This window comes from Colias croceus, chromosome 11, assembly GCF_905220415.1.
Source record: "Colias croceus chromosome 11, ilColCroc2.1".
Lineage (NCBI taxonomy): Eukaryota > Metazoa > Arthropoda > Insecta > Lepidoptera > Pieridae > Colias > Colias croceus.
In genome coordinates this window covers 3,268,145-3,290,992 of record NC_059547.1, presented here as the reverse complement: position 1 = coordinate 3,290,992, position 22,848 = coordinate 3,268,145, and the positions used below count along the sequence as shown (strand labels likewise).

General features: G+C 33.0%; 1 protein-coding gene and 1 non-coding gene across 2 annotated transcripts in view; both read left to right on the top strand.

Moving 5' to 3' along the window:
• LOC123695739 (caskin-2) overlaps window positions 1-22,848 on the top strand; it is a 204,404-nt gene that overhangs the window by 67,033 nt on the left and 114,523 nt on the right. The gene's annotated exons all lie outside the window — the stretch shown is intronic.
• On the top strand, window positions 13,772-13,851 carry Trnal-uag. The gene has a single exon. It is a non-coding gene; the product is annotated as a tRNA-Leu (tRNA).

Here is a 22,848-nt window from a genome sequence, read left to right as displayed (position 1 = left end):
CTAAGAATTGTTATGTAATTTTATATAAAACTAGCGGTCCGCCCCGGCTTCTCCCGTGGTTCATATGAAAAATAGATGTTGACCGATTCTCAGACTTACCCGATATGCACAGAAAATTTCATGAGAATCGGTCCAGCCGTTTTGGAGGTATGGTAACTAACATTGTGACACGGGAATTTTTTATATAAGACTAGCGGTCCTCCCCCGGCTTCGCCCGTGGTACATATTTCGCAATAAAAGGTAGCCTATGTCCTTTCTCGGGTATCAAATTATCTCCATACCAAATTTCATGCAAATTGGTTCAGTAGTTTAGGCGTGATTGAGTAACAGACAGACAGACAGAGTTACTTTCGCATTTATAATATTAGTATGGATATATTATATAGTTAGTGTTAAGTTCGGCACTTGTTTTGAAGAATTTGATATTGTCTATTTATTAAAAAAATAAATTTAATAAAACAGCAAGCTAAAGCATTTTATTAATTAAGTTACTTGCATCTTCAAGTCCTTGTTATTTAATAACTTATTGTCATGACATCTTAAACCATTTCGATCAATACTTATTCATTTGCTTTTAAACGACGTCCATGACTACGTGATATTTATTTTGAATGAAAAAAGATTATATCGTATGATAGCCTTTTAGCTACTCGTTTGTAAATTTCTTTACGTCATTTTAATTATCACGGCAATTTTAATTTTGCTTATCTGTACATTACGATTGAGTGAATATAGTCTGTATTATGTCATGCAGTAAAAATATTGGCTCTTATAATTAACAGATAAGATTATTTCGCATGGTTATATATTTAAAAAGTTATATATGGAAAAGACATTTTAATCATAATTATTATGTAGTAGGTATGTACTTAATTTTGAAATTGAAAATGACGTGAGAACTGATAAAATATTATGATTGTTTGGAAGTTAAAATTCATAAATCTGAAAGAAAAAAAATATCATAATTTTTGTCAAGACGTGTAATCCAAAAACAGCAATGTCAATTCAAATTTGTCTACATAAAGAGTGAACCAGTTCAACATTCTATTTATAGCAAGGTATGTCTCGGTCGTGTTATTATATTAGTTACTCTCCATTTATTTTCAAGGGAAAATTATTGCGCGGGAAACCTCAACTTTCCCGCCGTTTCCTCGCCATGTTTTTTTATTGCCAGATGGTGTCCGAACGTTTTGCAAGGCTGTTTTAAATATCTCTGGGCAGTTAACCTATATCAATATGTAGTGAACGGAAAATAAAATTATATTCGAATCAATTTTGATGTAAAAATTTTATTCTATAAAATATTTCGAACTTACCTCTATAATGACATCGGGAAAGAAGTTCAATTCAACATAAAATAATGAAATAATAAATTATAATAAGTTAAGACACAGGCGAATAAACAATTCGCCACGGTTCCTGAACTCGTTGGAAAGTGTCATGAAGTGTACGCTTGAAAAACGTTTCATAGTTCATACGGCAGCTTTTTTCTATGGTAAGCTCTTGACCGTAAACCCACTTGATGGAAAGTGGTGGCGCGGTCACGAACGTACTAGCTTAGAAAAGCCTATTCTTATATCACTGCGTATACGGCAAGCGTACTGCGGCAAAGGCAGTGAATAATGATTTTTGTCGCGATCCCGTGGACCCAGGTGTGGATCTGCCTATGTGTGAGTGCCATCGTTCTATTCCAAGTGTGCGCATTATTCTATCCGCATATGGACACACCGCGCTAGTGTGCGTTAGATTCCATCCATATATCGTTATATTCTCCGAGTTTTTTTATGGAGTGCGGACTGAATAAATAGGCGACCGGCACGCTGAGTGGCCCTTTGATTTATTTAAACTTGCTCTCGAGGGGGAACAGTTTCCTGATTCAATTATTGTAATTGTGCCGTCGATTTTGAGATGTGGGTTGACGACGGATGCTCTAGGAGTATTTGACGCGCTGTTACGGAGGCGAGTGTTGATTGATGCACTCTTTGTTTATGGTATAATTTATCAGTTTATAAGTACGGGGTGAACTTTGATTGTGTAAACATATAGACACATTAATCGCTTGTTTGAATCATAAAGATGTCAGATTTAATGTACTTTTTATGATAAAATAATAAAGTGAGGCATGATAAAATGTTGACACAAAGGAACATAATCGGCAATAATTATTTTTTTCTGTTTGAAGCTTGACAATTTTTTATTAAATTTATTTTAATTTCAGTTCATGATGACTTCAATTGAAATCAAATGAGCTTTTTAAATTTAAAACTAGCTTTAAATTATAAATCCTTTGGAACGCTTTTCATTCGCTTTCTGATCGATTACGAAACGTGGATTCAAACGAATGGAATACGAACGTTCTCATTTCAAAGGTTGATGCACTTGACTACAAAAAACTCACCTCAAAGAGATGAAGCGATAGTGTTGCCATATTAGCTGCTTTTCCAGAAATTTCTGATATTAATCTAGTGAGAAATTGATGGAGATTTATTTGCGGTTTATTGGCTGTTGAAATTATTGATTTCTACAAATTTAATGTAGTGTTTGAAAAGTAATTTAATATGACACCATAAATATTTTTATTAAAAAGCTGTAGTAGGTACTTAATAGGCAATTTTTTGTTTGCATATTACCCTGTAGGTAATGTGAGGTGCATATTTTTAAAGTACATTTGCTAAAACTTGCATTCGATGAGTTTTATAAAAAACGTAAAATAGTATTATTAAATTTGGGAGCCAGTAATAAAAAGCAACTATACAGAATGTTGACAACACTGTTACACAAAAGTAAACAGTGATTTGTTCACAATAAGCGACTAATTCAGTTCACTATATCTCAATATGAATGCGTGTGACAGCTGAATGATGTCCAATGAAAATGGCCGAGTGTTGTCTTAAGGAGCAATGGACAAAGTTGTGTGTTGATAAAAGGTTATGTAAGCTTCGGGAAGATGTTTTGTGTGTATGGAATTACAAAAGACGTTAACTCTATTTCTAACATTATGATGATGTTTCTTTGTAGCTAACAAAACAGTGGATTCTAATGTTATTTTAATATATTGTTGTGTTTAATGCATTAACATACACTTTTTAAATTAGTGGATTAATTTTATGAAATTCTTTATAGGCTTATTGGTCTAATACGCTTAACCCATTTAGCCCCGAGCGGCCCGATCGGTCCACGACACAATAGATTTTCTATTCTGTGATTCCGGGGGCTGAGTTATTAAATATAAAACCTATTAATTTGATAAAAAAGAGCAAAAAAGGGGCACGGCCGACTATCCTTTTTTCGATTCGTTGACATTTTACTCAACAAAATAATATAAAAAAAGATCAAAAGGCTACACACTGCTTGGCACATAACCACCCAAACACTTCACACAATAACGGTAATTAACGTTTTCACGTTAAAAAATTCACATACGCCAATCAGTGTATTATCAGGCACTCGCATCTATTCAAGTCCCAGTCTAGTTTACATGCTGGAGAGCTTGCCACCCCCCATTTACATTACAAAGACGACGAGGAAATTAACTGTGTAGGGTTACCAGGTGCAAAAGGTTTTCAGTTTTAAAAATTTTTGGTAGTTTTATGGGAACTTTTTAGTTGAATAGATGAGGCTTTTGAATTGGCAAAATTAGGATAAGTTCGTTTAAGTCGAATGGTAAATGCTGTTGAACTTAATTATGTTACTATGAATCCTATAAAATACAAATTTTATGAGGGTGTTATTATTATCATAGCCATCTTATAAAATTAAGTCATGTTAAAATATTCTAAACGTAAATTTCAAAAAATTATCTCAAATTTTTTACTGTTTAAATTTTAACCATAAGTACAGTACGTAGCTAAGTAATTCTAGCCGAAACTAAAATTTGGCCGATGCAAAACACCGAGGCTGTACGCTTAATGTGTTTTCCGCCTCAAATATTTTAATTTAAACTTTGCTAAAACAGACTATCTAGCCTCGTGTCGAGATAATGATATAAATAAGTAGGCAGCTTAAAAACTAAAGACTAGTGAAGTAAAATAAAAATTTTATATTAAGTTTAAAAATACGACGAATTATTTTATAATTCAGGTGTAGGTACAAATTTTTAATGAAAACGTTAAAAGTAATGCCAAATCAAAGAAAATAAACCTAAATCCTGAGCAAAATGCTACAAAATTATCGAAAGAAAATCTATTTGAGTTTTTAAGTACGACAAAGTTAAAAATAAAAAAAGTTAAAGATCCGTCCATAGAACAGTATCCAGCCTCAACTTAAAAATAATACGGGTGCTATTATTTTTGAGACAAGCCCTACGTATGTTACAAAAACTCTAAAGTAACGCTGAATAGCTTCTAAGACCCATAAGATAGGGTTCATAGAACAGTGCACAGTCCAAACTCAAAAAGTACTTCTACCCCCAATCCTACGAATGTTACAAAACTCTAATGAAAATGCTTTATACTAAGACCAAAATATAAGATAGGAGTTCGTGTCCGGTCTAGACCGGATTTATCCGGACACATGGTAACCGTGTGGCTAAGTGCTGTGCACGGGCGAGCTGTAACGAACCCTCTCACCTTGCTTAATCACCTTTTATGTTTCTTATTTCACCCGGATATCATAATCTACATTTCGGAAGGTTTTTGTATAGTTTAAAATTTCAGTTAAATACTTATTATATTCAGAAGATTGAGGAATGAACATATCTAAGTAGTTTTATATAAAAAGAGATCCATAGACAAACTAGAAATTAAGAGGAAATTAACGTGACGTTTCAAATTTGTTTAGATTTAAAAAATATGAACATGACCGAAATAATAAAAAGTGACTATGTTTTATACTTTATTCCGAACATATTGTTATTTGACCACTGTATAATAGCAATGTTTTCTCAAGACAATTATGTACTTAAGTCAGCTGAGCTACCATTCTCTATTACAATAAATCATAAATAAGATAATTGTTAAACCGCCTAATTCGTTTGTTACCAAAACTGGCTTAAAGCCAAGGTCAATAAACCCTTCCTACAAAACATAGGGTATGCACTACACGCGGCTTAATAGGAATTTGAGTCAAATGCAATGTAATTAGAATTTAATTTCGCCTGTTTCATTCACGCATATATAAAAGGGATGTATCCTAAGCAAATATACATCGTGTCACTCGGAAGCTGAATTTTACACTGTTTTAGGTTGACACCCCCCGCGTTTCGTTTGTTAGAGAAAACAATGTGAATGTGTAGTAGCTGTATAGTAAAAAGGCTCTACTTACACTGGTTTCAAAATAAAGGATTAGATTTTTAAACACGGCTTTTTAATTTAGAGCGTGTTTACAATTTTAAAAAGGTACATCGTGTTGCTGGAATTTGAGTGTCGTTCCATTTTCATTCAGTTCACAGAGCATACAAGACTATTATGGCATTTCGTCCTCATTCCTTTTACGAATTATGTTGCTACAGATAATACAAAGACCGTAAGGCGGGAGCACAGATCATTACTTGTAAATGGCGTTCTATATAAGGGAGGCTTATCATTGACATTCATGTTCCACTGGACAGTTAGGGCAAGTGAGTTCAATACATCTGGGCTATATGGAAGTCTTGAACGGTATAAAAGACGTTGTAAACGTTCGTTTCTCTTTGAAACCTTGGTTTAATATGAAGGCTCTATTCATGGACCAAAATTATCATCATGAAGTAACTGTTTATCTTAACATAAATGAATTAAAGCGAAGATTGTATTCTATTTGGTATTTTTTTAATAAACTAGGAGGTCTAGGCACAGGGACTAGCCCTGTTCCTAACCCTCACGTCATAAATTTTATAATTCGTAACTTTACATAAATCATATAACTTTTAACAGATAAAAAACACCCAAAGTAAAAACATTTAAATCTCAGAAATCGTGGAGGGTATGAGGTATGTGCCCACTTTTTACACCCGCGCTTTATGAAAACTTGTCGTATAGACAACGCATAGACGCAGTAAAAATGATTTATTAGATCTAGATGGCTTATCGAGGCTCGTGTATGGGTGCCGATGGTGTTCAGATAAAAGGCATGTCGAATCGATCTTTGGGCCCATTTGAGAGTATAATTTTGTTATGTCCCCCGACCGTGTGGTTTTAAACGTGTCGACAAGTTTTTGTATCTGATCATTACGTAGATAGTGCATTTTTACATTGTTTATATTTCATAAATCTGCGTTTACATGGGTGTTTGGGTCGCTTTTTGATATAGTACGTTGAAGTTTTTCTATAGTAAAGTTTAATATTGGTTCCGAACGATATAAAATTTCAACTTTATATTTTTGTTTATTCATCCGATTGGTATCTAACATTTCATATTTACTATGCTTTTTCTTATTTTCTAGAAAGTCATTGATATTCGTGCGGTATCATGAATAAAGCGGAAAGTTTAGATAACAATCAAGAGCATTATTTACCTCTATGCAAAATAGGTAAATAATCAGAAACCTTCATATAACAAAACGTACGTGTCCCGACTCGAAACTGAAGATCTATATTTAGTTTTCTATCCCGAGAGCTTTCGATATGTTAGCATTTTTAGTTGGTTCGTATATATACGTAACTCTGTCACGTTTGATGGCCACAGATAATGTTTGACATCTGTCAAACACGATGTCAATTGTAGTTAAGCAATTTATTAACAGACTAATTATATTTTTATTACGAAGTTGATAGTTTTTGCTAGACAAGTAACTGGCAAGTTATGAACGCTACATTTTGTTAATTCTATATGGTATATTGGTTTATTAAAAAATCAATTGAAATGCATGATCCTTAAGAAGATTAACTGCAGTATGCCCTTCAACGAATAATTAAATTCTAACAACTAAATAATTAACAATTTCTACTTTATAACATCATAATTTCTAGCACGTAAGTATCATAAAGTTGTTTACTTAAAACATAAAATATTCGCACACGACGCACAAAATTTTGTTTACGCACAAATATTTCCTAACAAAACAAAAGCCAAGAAGTGGGTCACTGTATACATCAACCAATCGTATTAGATTATCTACCAATAGATTTGTTACAGTAATCGTATCTGGACAGTAGATAGATAGCGATAGACCGAATAGTAAACAAAGTGAAGATATGTTATCATAGCTTAACTTATTTCAAAATATTATGTACACGTCTCTAAAGACTTGATGTAAAATTCCTATTTGTAAAGTTTGTAAAATAAAAAAAAATAAACAGAATGGGATCTTTTGTTTATTTGATACTTTTAGGGCCGATTTTTCAATGCTTGGATAAAACTTATTCGTCGTATAATGTAATAGGTATGAATTAAATGTGTTCCTGTGTAGCTAAATTCACTTCAATATCAAAGTAAAATTCATTATTCAATGCCCGTTTATTCTCTACAATTTTAATTTCCTAAACATTATTCAAATTACCACAATGTGGTACAAAAATGCTCGACTGTCCTTTTAACCGTGTGTATCCCGAGAATTCGTCAGGTTAGTAGCACCCAAATGATAGTGATTAATGACAGCGACCCCTGCATCGGCAGATATCGTGTGCTAGCGCTTGATTGGCCCGCTGTTTTTGCAGACGTACGATTTGCGCGCCATCCGGAATGCTCGTAAATCACGCATTCTTGTTTGATGTCTGCTGGTGACTAGTGCTTAGGGAGATGTGGTACTAAGTATTTGTGGATAGATCATTGAGAGTGCATGTAATGGCTGATTGTTGAATTATAACCCTCTTTTTTGTGTGTGGCACTTTTAAAATTTCGGATCGAAAATTTATTTCTTAGAAATGTGTCACTCACAGGGCATTATAGAGATAATTATTTACATTGATGCATTAAGAATGTATTATGAATATTGAATTGTTTACTTACCATTTAGTAGATATAATATTGATAGAGACCAACTTATTTTGTTATTTATAAAATTGTGATGGACCTATCTTATTGTAGGAGCACTTAAGGCGAATTGTATAATTTATCTTTACCAGTAGGAATAGGATTTAAGTAAGTCTCAATAATAATGACCAAAAGATGATGAAAGAGACAAATAATGGGGAAATTGTAGAGGAAATTTGCGGGAAAAGCATTATTAATAGCCCACATTTAATTTAATGTTACAAACTAGTAATTTTCAAAACTACCTCCGTGTTTACAATAATAACTATCTATTGCTTCAAAGTGACACTAATATGAAAACACCTCTAAGCTATAATAATTGACGGTTTTATGTCTGTAATTTTCTTCTGGAAATGATTTTTGTAATTCTTCTGGAAATGAAAAACGACTGGTAATAGAATTATGTGGATAATTCTAGAAATTTCCACGATTTATGTCATAAAGTATTTGAAATCGTGAGACACTATTTAAATGCAATTCCAATAAACCAAGCTTGTAGCTGGTCTTTGGATATCGGAAACAGGTGTAATTGAATTTACAAATGTTAATATTGAAAAGTTGTATGGAATAAATAGTCGGGTTTGTACTAAAAAGTTATAGATTTCATTCCATCTGTAAATAGCGTAGTGAATATGGATGCGGGCCAGAGGTGAAAGTTTTATGCAAATCTATATATATATATAAAACTCAAAGGTGACTGATATAGTGATCTATCAACGCACAGCCCAAACCACTGGACGTATCGGGCTGAAATTTGGCATGCAGGTAGATGTTAGGACGTAGGCATCCGCTAAGAAAGGATTTCCCGAAATTCTTGCGGGAACGGGGAAAAATGGAGATACACGTACAAAGTCGTGGGCGGAAGCTAGTAACAAATAAAATATGACACAAACCAGGAAAAATAGACGATAATAGAGCACGAGTGAGTATTCTTCATAAACACCCAGTACGAAAGTTTATTGTAGTTTTATGAAACCAATAATAGTTTCTCACACGTTAAATAAAGTTTTCGACAAAGCCATTCTATGAATACTAATTGTTCTCACTCGCTTTAAATTCAGTACAAAACAGCAGAGACCATACTTGTTAATAAAGAGAAGATTTCTCAGTTCCAACTTGATTCTTCTACGACATTGCCACTAGCTAACAAGCCAATGTCTAGGTCAACGATACCTTACAGAGGAAACTGCCAATTCAAAATTATTATGAAGGATCTCTAATTCCGCCGAAAGCCCCACGGGAATTTAATCCGTGGTCACTTCGAGATAAAACCCATATTCGTGTAACATGCATCGCTTAGAAAGGTAGTGCAACCTATTGACATTATTCAGGGTCACGAACTCGCGACAATCGATCACGATTAGAGGCTGCTGTATTTTAAGCGACACAGCGCTGACAAAATAACTATTGTTTAGTCATGTTTGACGATAGATCGCCGCTGAGCTGACTGCAACGCTGGGAGCGTTCTAAAATCTTTGCTAAACGAAATATCCCATGTACTTTCGGCTTGATGGCTTGGATGGCATTTTCTGTTACTGTACTGATTTTGTCAAACGAATATATGGGGACTTGTATTATGTATATTAAACAAAAAGTAACTTCTCAGCAGTTTCTAATAGAATGTATTGAAAATTTCTAATTCTTCTCTATCATGACATGTCAAATTTTGCCAATACAAAACTTTTACCCGAAGAGAAAATCCAACTCACATAGAACTATCTCGTTAAAAACAGTTAAATTTTATAGCCTTATGAGCGTCATATTTTCTACACGTAGCAAAACCACGCTTCTCACAAAAATTAGTATGATTTAATTCCAAAAACATTCTAATATAAACTGAAACGAACGTTTCAGAAGCAATATATTATATGACAGAGCTTTAAAAAATACCGTAATTACCTCAAAGGGATTCTCCGTTAAGCACACACGTGGCGGGGCGTGGGCCAGTCCCCATTAGGGGCCGCTCCCAAATCCGTACATTATTTTAATCACACTATACTGCCCGGCTTTTATCACGTAGCTGTGAGCACAAGCCAGTGAGAGCCTTAAAACCGACATTATTAGGTCCATGTTGTACTAAACTGCGTAATAAAAGAAGTTCAAAGTAATTGTGTGATGGAGAACAGTGCTTTTTCATTTCATAACAGTTTTTTGATACACGTTAAATCGACAAATTATCTTTTTGTTTTAGGGTTTTTATTATAATATGTCCATGATAAACATGTAACTTAAACATGCCAAAACTTCTGAACGTATTAAATTGGGGATGATATTCTATGTCATTTCACCTTTTAGATTTTCAGCTTATCATGTATTTTCCTGATATTATGTTTTACAAAACCTATTACTAAGTAAAAACATAAAACACGGCAACTATAGCTATGTTTATGTATGTTAATCTTTCATAAAACAACATTCAAGAGCAAGGGTGTCATAAATATGTGTGTGCCGAAAAAAACCATGTAAAACTCCATGAATATGCAATATCCTTGCGAACTGAAAGTGGTGGCTAACCATTAGCCAGTCTAAATATTCGCCGCGGGTGGTAACGGCGTTTCTTTATGGGCTCCAAAACAAATGACCCACAAAAATCCACCCCTGCTGATTCAACTAATTTTTGTCCCTTGAAAGTTGCAGGGAATGTTTGTTTTAAAATTAGTACTTTTTTCTCCATTTTTTCTACTTGGCAAATTCCTTAGGATATTTTTTGCTTTACATTCATAGCGATAAATGAGGTATTGTTTCTGCTCCAACTATCCTCTAAATAATTAATAACAGATTGTAAGTTCGTTATAATCGTGATCCTTGGCAACTGAATTCGAGTAAGTCTCCAAAGCATTTAAAGTTTCGCAAATGTGAAATAAATCTTTAACAATGGGAAGGAAGGCAATATTTTTTCATAGCTCGAAGCGCCGAAGAGTAGGTTGTAATTTAAAACGTTGTCCTATAAATGCTAAACGTGCTGGTACCTGCATGTCAGTTATGCTGTTAACGAAACGGTGTAAAGGTTGCGATGATTGCACCTCTCGGCGTTATTCTTGTCCATCCTTACTCCACAGCTCATATTATTCTTTCGGTGAAATAAGTTTGATGAGATTGCATGTTTATAGTGTCGTAAATCTGCTTACATGTAAGATTTATTGTTATAGGACGCAAGGGCCACAAATTATGTTCGACACAACTCCCTTTGTCTGATCGCCCGATTTTCTGTTTAATCTCGTGGATTTTCGGATGAATAGCTTTGGTTATATTATGTTCCTGTAAAACAATGGTGTCTGTGCTATTCTTGAAATTTGTTGCTTTAGGGATTATATTAATTTGAAGCCTATTAATAAAATTTATGGTAAACGCTTTTGAGCAGTTCTTGGAAATTTATTCTTTATTAAAATTTTGTATACCAAGCGTAATTCAAGTTAACATTAGTTTAGTTTGGTAAATAAGTTTTAATCTACTTTATTCATGTTAATTATTATCCAATATCCACTAAAATTTAAATTAGAAATATAGAGTCTGACTTTGTTAAATTCTTCAGGTAGATAAACTCAGGAAACTTAATGTCTCTCAATCTTACATATGATCTATAAGAAACTACACCCTTTCGAAACTATTGTCTATTGTAGCCTCTGTTATTTCTATATAAACTCTAGAGATCATTGCATCCAACTAATTAAATGAACAATCATTACCTCAAACTCGATCAGAGCCGTGGCCGTGGGCGTCCCTGTAATGTCGCCACTTTCACAGGACTGCAGCGTGTGGGCTCGCAATCAACTTGCTTGTGGGATGATTTGTTATTGCTATGACTCAGGCTGCAGTTGGATTTCTAATGCAATGGGATGATATCTTTTTAATTGTATCATCATTATTGTTGCTTGGAGGTACCTACAATGGTTTTTTGATGTTCTAGTAATGGGAATGTTAAATTACTGAATTCATATTGTATTTTTTGACCCTGTCTTTATAGACAGGGCTTATGCCAAGCTTTTGGCTTATGCCAAGGACTAGCAAAAAGAAATAAAAATGAAATGTAGAGTTGTTGATAGGCTTTTTTTTGGAATGAAAAGAAATGGCCGCGGATGTCGTGTCACATGGCATTTTATACCCGGCGCGGCCTAAGATGATCCCTATGACAGTTCGTCTTAGTGATTGCTCGTATGATGGATCGTGTCGATACTTTACTATTTTATAGGCAAAGGCGTGGTTTGCATTCAGCCACGTCGGTAAACATGTTTTTACAAATATTATAAAATGAATTTTTAACGTCTATTATGTAAACGAAACGGTAAGTAAAACGAAAGTTTTCCAAAACATAAAAATGCACCTTATCATTTTCTCGTAATTTTTAACCCGTTTAACACAGTGTATATTATTTTATCATGAAAATGGAATCCCCCATTTAATTTTTCTATAACTTATATTATCATAGGTAAGTAAATTAACGCGAACGGAAATTAATTAATTAATTATGCTGCGATCTTCTGTTCCATTCAATAGTGAATGAACTATAGCTTAAGCATGGAAAAAATGTGAACTCGTTTCCATTATCGAAATTTGTTTATCGATACTTCCGCACTAGTCGATAAATGCCAACGATGTAAGTTTTGAAGGACGTAAACGTAAAGTCAGATTGATATAATTTCTCGTAAATGTTAAGAATTGTTATAATGCCAACGGAATATCATTGTAATAGCATAAAGCTACGTAAAAATTAATAAATGCCATTTTTAGACGCCTCCAATACGTTTCTAATTTAATGGTGACGCCATTACAAGTTTGTCTCTTGAGAATAACTGTCAGTGTCATAGGGATCATCTTAGGCCGCGCCGGGTATAAAAACTATTGACACATAATTTAGTTAAATTGTAGATATGAATACAGTTTAAGTAATTACGTATATAGCTATGAATATAACGTTCTATCTTCATGGTAACAATATATTTAAATACCATAATGATGATTTGATTGAGCAATATTAATCTGCACTAAGAACTATAATCAGATACCCTCAATTTCTCAATCTTTTGTGCATTTCAGAACAGCATTAACAATTTCTCGGAAATGCAATGATGGAGTTATTGTAATAAGCGTTATTATAGGTTAGTTAGCGAGGTGGGTGTCACGTATCGAGCTATTATGGGGCATAAATCCCTGATTGCGTTGAGTACGCCAATCCCTGTAAATGAGACGGTTTTTGTAATCTCGTTTGTTTAATGGGTATGCTTCTTTTTTGTTTAGAGGCGCCAATCGCCAAGAAAATACTTGCTTTTTGGCACATGATGTAGGATGATATTGATCTGTTGTGGTTACGTTATTGGAAGTCTACAATTTATGATTTTTTTTTTGTTTCAATATCTACAATTTATGATTTTTTTGACGTGACAACGTCTTAAATTAGGTTGCGGCTGGGAGTCACTTATGAAAAAGTGTAACGCTCGGTAACGTTACGATGAGTCACCGAACGAGAGAGAGACGTTGTCACGTAAAATCTTCGCCCGTAAAACCGACTTTACAGGCAACCATTTTTTTTTGTTTCAATATCAAATGACAATTTATCTGATGTTTTTTGAATTATTAATTTGAATTACTTTCCTCTTAAAAATGATGTGTTGTTATTATTATTTATGTAGGTAGAAAATCACCATAAATTTAACTATCCATTGGTGAAACCAGAATGAAACTGTTGCAATCGTTTTTGAGTTTATTGCCAACAGACAAACAGACGCGACGAAAGACTTTATATTATAATACTTATGTAGTGATAGCTGTGTATAAATATATTGACTGAAAAAATGATGGAAAAAAATATTTCTTTATGGAGGTATCTATTATATTGAATTGTTATAAAATGTATACGATTGATAATTTCATCCCACTATGTACAGGCAGCGTGGCCGAGTGGTCTAAGGCGCTGGTTTTAGGCACCAGTCCGAAAGGGCGTGGGTTCGAATCCCACCGCTGTCAAATACTTTTTATACATTTTTAGTATGAGAATTTGTATTTATACTAAATATATTATTTTATTTTCAGGTAATTATCATCCCAGTGCATGCTGACTTCGAGTTGGGTAATTTTAGACTATTTTCAACGCTTCGTATGTCTTTTTTTACATTTACACGTTTTGTCAATTTGTACGCAAAGTGCAAATGAGTTCCTTTTGTGATTTTTTTATTGATTATAAAGCATAGTTTTCACGTCTAAGTAGACTCTAGAGCAATCGTCTACATCAGTAATTTTGTTTACAGTACCCATTAGGAGTAAACGAAATTCTCGTAAGGAAACGCAATTCATTGCACTCTATATATAGAAGTGTTGTACGTCTGTCGGTCACGTTCAGAGCCTATTAATACTTGTAAGCGAGAACGTGTTACCATACAATGAAACAAAAATAAATTATGTATTCGTATGTTATAATGAAGGTTACAAACAAACACCATGCGCCTAATTAGAATGTATTTTGTTGTACTTAATTATGTATTAACATTATTTTTATGAACAACTACATGTTTACGTTTTCTCTCCAAAAGAACCATGCTCGTTTTCAAGGAATATTATTTAAAAAAACTAAATCGGTTAGACCGTTCTCGAGTTATGAACAAATTTTTCGATTCATTTTTATATTACCTATAAGAAGATTATATTCATATAGTTATGTAAATGTATTAATAGTTATTAAAAAATGCTATTAGTAATTTAATTAATTACCCACGATGTTATATAGGTATTTTGTGTTATGACCTTTATTAAGTACAGTACATTATAATATTTTGAAAGTTTTAGGAATAACGACTCTAGTGGCTTCTTTTAATTAATTTATGATTATTATATTATATAGAATAATAAGTATTTGCTTACATAATATTTGTTTCGGTTTTATTTTGGTTAATTATTGGAATGACACTACCATTACCTTATATTAATGTGCAAAATATCAACGTGTTAAACATAATTAATTAATGCAATAAATCAATTTCGTATATGAATTGTTTTTAGCGTCCATTGTCTAGCGATACATTACATGAATGATGAATATAATATTATAATGTATTAAAAAAAAAATGTTGCTAGTTTTTCATGTGTTGCATGTTAAATTTGTGTATGTAAGTTTAAAAAATTAAATAGAGCGACGATTGGTAAAGGTTGATGGCTTCTTTTACACCTTCTATCTGTCTATTAAAATAACAAATACATGACAGATATATGTAGGTATATCAAATGCATCAAAGTTAACATGAAAATTCAAATTAGCTATCAGAGACTTCTCTTGTAATTTGTGCATACATTCGCTTTCAGTACGTCCTTTAATCTTCAAATCTGGCCTTCATCCTATAGGACCTACCTACAAGGTATATCTATATTAGGTACATACATCTGTTGTCGATCGTGTGAATTGTAATCAGAATCACGATATACACAGATGCGTCTCCGACCTTCGGGCACATATTGTGTTGATGTTATATGTATTGATCGCATTTAGCCGTATACATTTTATATATAACATGAATATTTATTACGCAGTCTAAACATTTTAGGATGATCACATGTCCGTGACATTGACATGTGTGAATGGGCCTTTATAGGGTGGGTATGGGTCCTCTTAGTCCTTACTTGGGATAACTGCAAATGTTGACAATCTTCGACCCACACTTCAGACGAACAACAGCTTTTCAAGAACAAGGCAAAGCTTAGGACGATGTTCAATGATTATGGATGTTCTGCAAAATTATTTTTTTGTATACTAACTAAATACTAACTACATAATATGTCTACAAAATATGTCTAATCACAATACATCTTATGCAGATACTTTATCATAGAAGAATTAGGGCCCGGTTTCGTTTCTAACAACTAACTATGTCGTCTAAATGCTTAAATTTAACAGAGTATAAAGCTCTCAATAGTGGGTTAACCTCTCCAGAGGTCACGTAGACCATAACATTGACCACCGCATAAAACGCATGACGTTTATAATAAATTATTACCCGCGGTCACACCGTGTTTTCGGTTCATGCAATGAGCAATGATATCTGTGGTTTGTGGAATTAACTTCAATTTGGGTAAATATTTAAAAATTTTGGTTGGAGTGAAATCCGCATCGAGATTCCCGTTTCAGACTTGTTGCAGATGAGATAGAATTTCTCGAACATTGCAACTTATAAAGTTTAAATTTGAACGAATCTTATAACATCCTTATCCTTATATAGTCCTTTTCCACCAATGACAAATATATATTTGTCATCATACAATGATACTAATAATAAAGCATGAAGAAAAAATCAAAATAATAATTTTCGACTCATGGTAGAGTTTTATCTGCAGTTCGGTAAAAATTTTTGTGAAATATATAAAATGCTGTTTCTCGGATACTTCTATAACATCGGACTTTTTATTGAGTCTCGTTGAGTGTTAAATCCGGTTGACATAAAACCATTTCACAGAAAGGCACAGCACGTGTGGCCGAAACTAACCCAATTATATATAACTAGCTGTGCCCCACGGTTTCACCCGCATTGCTCCGCTCCTGTTGGTCTTAGGGAGATGATATATAGCCCATAACCTTACTCGATTAATGGGCAATCTAACACCGAAAGAATTTTTCAAATCGGACGAGTAGTTCCCGAGATTAGCGCGTTCAAACAAACAAACAAACTCTTCAGCTTTATATTATTAGTATAGTTAATGCGTATTATTTTTACGACATATCCGACTAAAGTTCGAAATGGGAGTGACATTTTTCGTCGGATGACGTTGAATGAACGCAGCGGCAGTTAATTTACGAGTGTTACTCTAAATTAATAGTGATTGAACTATCCTGGATGTTGAAGAATAAATAATATGTATCACACGTCATTTGTTGTGAACTAAGGCATGGTTGTGTTACGGAAACTGTATTAGTTGATATTTTTTTTTGTTTAGAATGGACTTGGCGCCTTGTGATTGATTTTCTTCAGAACTATCGTGTTGCTGATGCGAGGCGTTAGCTTCATAGATTTACCTGTAATCTGTGAAATGAAATGCTTTAGATATTAAAGATATATTTTATTTATTTAATTTTTTATGTGTTAATTGACCTTTTTTTTTCGAAGTAGTTTTTTTGTTTTCATTGGTTTAGTTGCATTGTCAGGTTTACAAGTATAGACAGTTGTATTACAATGTTTATAATAATTGTGAAATCTTATCATTTACTACGTCTTATAAGGGTTCTTTACCCATATCTCCTCAATACGAAGAAGTAAACTCTTAACAATTCGATGACACTGATAATAATTATTATAAATTGATCATAATGAACTCGATCGCCTCCTCAGTACAGTGATTAAAGCGTACGCGTAGAACCGAGGGGTTCTGGGTTCGATTCCCGGTAGAGACGAAGCATGTCTTGCTCTAGCAGGACACAGAAGGCTGATCAGTACTTGTCGTTAAGTAAAATCAATCAGTGAGACAAAATATGTATGAATAATGCATCAGCCCCATTCCGCACAAGGGGAAAGGAGACTTCTCATAATAAATTAATATTTAAATTTAAAGTGTCACTTGTCCCGCTATCATATAGCTTATAATATGATTATAATAAGTTCATGGGCATGCATTACATCAGGCCATTACCGAAATTGATCAGCCCCTATCAATCGAGCGTTAAAATATGTAAATAAAATTGACTAAAATACCCGTGCGATCGCGGTATGTCACGTAGCTGGGTGGCTATATGTTCAGATGTTGTGGGATACATGGGACCGTTTATATTTTTAATTGTAGTGATCAAAGACAAAATTGAAGAGGTTTAATTATTTTGAATTTTTAAGTAATTTGTTATGATTTATAATAAGAAATATTGTGAATTCTGAGTATAGGTATTGTTTCTAAAACAAAGTTATCGTCGGACTCGACATACTACAAAAATAGTATGTTATATCTACGTCATCCAGTTAAGAAATATCATTTACGTCTATAGTTTGCTCTATAAATGGGAACCTAACTTAGCTTTCTCAAATACCTTTATTTAACTTGCAGTCAATAAAAATAGTACTATAATAGTTCCATGTAAACAAACTACGTAAATAAACACTCGAGCCCGCACACGTCGACCGTTACCACTAATGCCGCGAACTGGAGTGACAGAGGGAATATGCGTGCAAATCGTAAGCTGTCATCTTCTAAGCGATCCGAGTGATATGGAAAATAGCGCTGCATCACCGCTGTATGAAATATTATCAATGTTTGTATGGGGGTAAAGTGAATGTGCTTCCAACTTAGATTTCGAAGGAGGAAAGGCAGTATCGACAAATTCCTTTACACTGTATATTTTGGGTATTCTCATTACGCAAAAAAGCAGATAGATAGACGTCTCCTAATTCTGCCCAGTTCCCTTTTACCTTATACGGTTCATTAGAATATTTTTTAGCCAATATTTTTTATAAAATTCTCTGCCATATAGCACTGTACAATTTTAATTCATTTCATGAAAGCACTTTCGTCAGTAATGTAACGTTCAATCCAATTTAATTTCTCAATCTATATTCTACGCTGTAAACTAAGTAAACTACAAGTACTCTCGCAAACTTCCAACTAAGTTCCGTCCATAAGTGTTTGTGTATCCTAAATTATGTACCAATAAATTATTTGGACTTAGAAATTGGAATTAATTACTTCGAAATGACTTATAAGGCTACTTTAAAATAGTGAAAAGAGATAGCTTTTGTATTTCTATTCATTACGTTCTACATGAGACAGTTTTACTCTCAAAGAGTGATAAACAAAGTTTTTAGATAAGAAAATCTGTTGTTAAATGGCTAATATAATAAAGTAGTAGTATGGCTAACTGTGGTCAAATATAAACTATTTCACGTAAATAGTTTCTTTATGTCTAGTACTATTTTATTTACTTATATTCATGGTCAGTTTGCGCAGGCTTAGCATTAAGTGTTTAACACATGGATTTGCATATCATAAAACTGTACATTTTGTGTGACTCACGCTAGAAAATAAAATAATCAATTTCTCACATTAATAAATCGCTATTTTATCCGCTAGCTGCGAATAGCAAGACTAGAGCGGAAGAAAGGGAAAGGAAGTGGATGCGACGATTTCGATAAACGACAGGAGACGGGTTCTTCTATATTATATTTAATTTCCTATTGCGAGTCGAGTAGGCGTTGACGTGAATTGGGAATCGTTTGTAGTTAAGAGGACTCCTTTATAATAGATGAGATTATAGGTTAATAACAGTAACAGATATAGAGAAGTAACCATATTCTTGTATTTGAATCATTATTATAATTGAAGAGATTGTTTCTGTTAATCTTTATCAAAAAATGTAAAGCTTGTATAGTCAAATGGTACAAATTTATCAGCGTTCAAAGTCTGGAAATGATACCTTAAAACTTTTTACAACAAAAACTTCACTTCCTGAAACCAAACAATGAAAAGCAACACAATACATTTCCACGTTAAAACGTTACCATATTTCACATTAAAAAGAACGGTAAATATATCTCGTGACGTCTAAAAGCGTCGTCACCGTGTCGTAACCCTATCGGGGGAAGCGATGGCCAATTAGTTGTTAGCGCCGGGAAACGCTGGATCGAGTTACTCAGTTTTTGTATCAAACGGCTCAGTTAACTGGGATACTAATGTAGCTCGAGTTGTGCAGTTGTGCTAAACAATGGGCTTCCGGATTTACGAAACTGGTACAATGTGCGTGGCGCATGTAGAAAATGCGAGAATGGGCTCGAAATGTCCACGGGGAAGATCGTTACGCTGGCGCTGTGGGTGATGTCTTGCTTTCCGTAGTCATTTTTAGAGGTAAGTAAAAGAAATTTTTATTTTGCGTTCTATAAACTCGAATCTGGCTACAGGTATCGTAGCAGTCAGAAAAATAAAATAAAATAAATAAAATAAAGTCAGTCAGAAAAGATGAAGGTAGTATTTTTTTCTTTAATCAGAAAAGTATTCTATACTCGTGTACTACATACATCGTCCTGTAGCAACAATTCTATGTTTCTAAGAATAAAGAATGGGACATTATAATTTAATAATTAACGCAACTTAATAATTAATTAAAATTTTACGACAAGAGAGACTTTTGAAACGCACTCAATAATATTTTTGAAACTTAATAAAACAAAAGGATTCCGGACGGAGTCTAGACTACGAAATATTTCAATATAACGTTTCAATTCACGGATCCCTTGTTTCAAAGTGTGCTTATATTAAATATGCATAGGAGTTACATAATATCATAGCTATATCGAAAAGGATATTTCTATTATATATTGTTGAAAATTTTACAAATAAACACACGGATAGAACAATTTTTGAATGAACAGAAAAAATGTTTTAAGTAAATTCAAATAAAGTAATTGTAAACCTGGTTAATTATAATAACGATTGAATTGATAATGGATAATGATCACCTTTACACGTAAAAAAAAAACTACTAATATGAAGAATAAATACGCTAAAAGAAACATAGTAGGTAAAAATTCTACCTGCTAATAACATCGATGAAGATAAATGTAAGCATTTATATATTAAAATGGAATGTACGGATTGAAATGTATAATAACCTCAATGACTGGCGATTTCTCAATATGTAATAGGAGTTTACCAAATCATTATATATCTTTGGTAATTTAATACTGTACTTATTTTGTAAAGTTTAGAACGTTTGCGGTAATAATAGAATTACAATAAGTAATCTAAATACATTTCATCAATCTATACTAACACACATTTCTAAATCAATAGGCAACTAATTTTGCGAGGTCTAATGTTTTAAACTTTGTTTTTCTGGCTCGTAGAAGTTTTGAACCCAGGGCATCTATATCGTCACATACTTAACTATGTAAAGGGGAAGGTAGCTTCACGAACCATTTCATAGTCGCTCGGGAACCGTAACCAATGTTATATTATGTTTTTAAAGTCTTTTAAAATGGTCTGGATGCGCACTGAATGCAAATTGTCATCACGCTCGCATAAATGTAACTTATCTAATTTCATACGTATTAAAAGAGTGTATAGATTTAGTAATTTTGTAGATAGGTATTATTTTTACCGATCAAGGAAATCATGACCGCAAACACAAAGCTAAAATTAGGGTCGACGGATTCTTAAACCTAAATTACCTTACCCTTAAAAGAGATACATATAAAAGATAACGATCTAACAAAATAATATTGGACGAAGTTGACGTCACCGAACAACAATTTAAAAGAAGATGTAAAAAATTTGAGCTCCTGAATTTTATGCGACTATTTTCAGATGATGTTCAGTAGAGTAGTGCAGGTGCAATTATTAAGAAATAATGTAAATACCGATTTATTCTTATAAATCTTAACATTATAATATGGGTAATAAATAAGCAGGAAAATACATAAAAGACCAGAAGTTTCGACTGATTAAAAAATACTTATATTGTATGCGTATTTAATGATAAAATGCTTTGAAGATAACCTTTGATATTTTGGATATTAATTATTAAATAACGAATGTAGTTGAGATATGTTGCTATTTAATATGTTATTATTTTAAGATATTTGAGTAGAGTCATTTATGTTGGAATATTTATTAAAAACAAAATATTAAGATACTGCTAATTAATTTTGTAAATGAGATTTTCGACTGGAAAGTCTTCTATGGACGAAGAAAACAAATAACCATTTTATAAATTATCCCCACTAATTACTTATTATTCACCTCATTATTATAAAATACGAAGCAAATAATAAATCATTTGTATTATTATCTGCATTCTTGAAGTGTGAACGTAATAAATTGCGATACAAATAAATAAATATAATCGATAATTTTGCCGCCACCATGTCTGCAAACGTTTTTGTTTAATATCGATATGGTTCCGTTATATGTAGTATCTTTCGTGTGATTGATCGTTTTCTTGGTATTTTGTTGATTATATCAAGGTGAATTCTTTTGGAGTAAACTGATATGCGATATGGAAACGTGTTTGATTAAAATTGTTTTTGCATTCGCTTCAAATGTTTTTATTATCTGACTTCGATACTTGTTTTTATTAATTTTACTTATCATTCTTTTTTTCAACCGTGTTTGGCGATAATAAATGAAATACTCATACATATTTTTTTTTCTTGTGTAAAAAGTACCTATTTAGTATTTACCTTAATTAATTTAAGCGCTTAAAATACAATCACAATCACTAACTATTTAATAAAGTAAACTAATACGCCAAGCCCACGACCCAGTTCATTCATATCGTCAAATATGGTTCGGAGATTGCTTTACAGATTTACCTAACAGCAAATATCCTAGATTAGCATCTAAAACAATGTACCAAATGGTAAAGTTAATAAACGGTGCACCCAGCTGCATAATAAAGTTAGTCAGCAGATCGGAACGTAAACAAACGTACACAAACAGTGCCGGATTAAGCCAGCGCGGGGCCTGTAGCAAATTCTGTCAAGAGGCCCTTCGTTTGCTATAGGTAGTTTCTCAAGTTAAAGGGTATTAAATAAAACTGTACGTACACGCGGTGCTTCTGTGTGGGTTTTATGTTACCTACCAGGTATTGAAAATTTTCCCAAATTTTTCCCCGACTACGGAAGAAAGAGGGTTATGTTTTTCGAGTGTATCTATGTATAATATTTCTTTGGCACGCCCTGCAGTATAAACCACTGAACCGATTTTGATTTATGAGGTGAAATTGCAATCATCTGAATTATTATGGTAGTGGTGTTAGTGACGTTCTACATAAATTAGCTGTCAGGGTTTAATTTTAATATAAAAAATTTTGTATATGATAATTTTTTATAATATTGTAAAAATTCTTTTGTTACATAAACGATAAATTTTTAATTAAATAAATTACATAAAAAAATGTTTCAAAATTACAATGATTACCTATATTATTTTTTATTTTCAAAATATATAAATGCATGCGGATAGCGGTAGTTTTTAGTCTAGAACACGGGACATTTTATTTTTAGA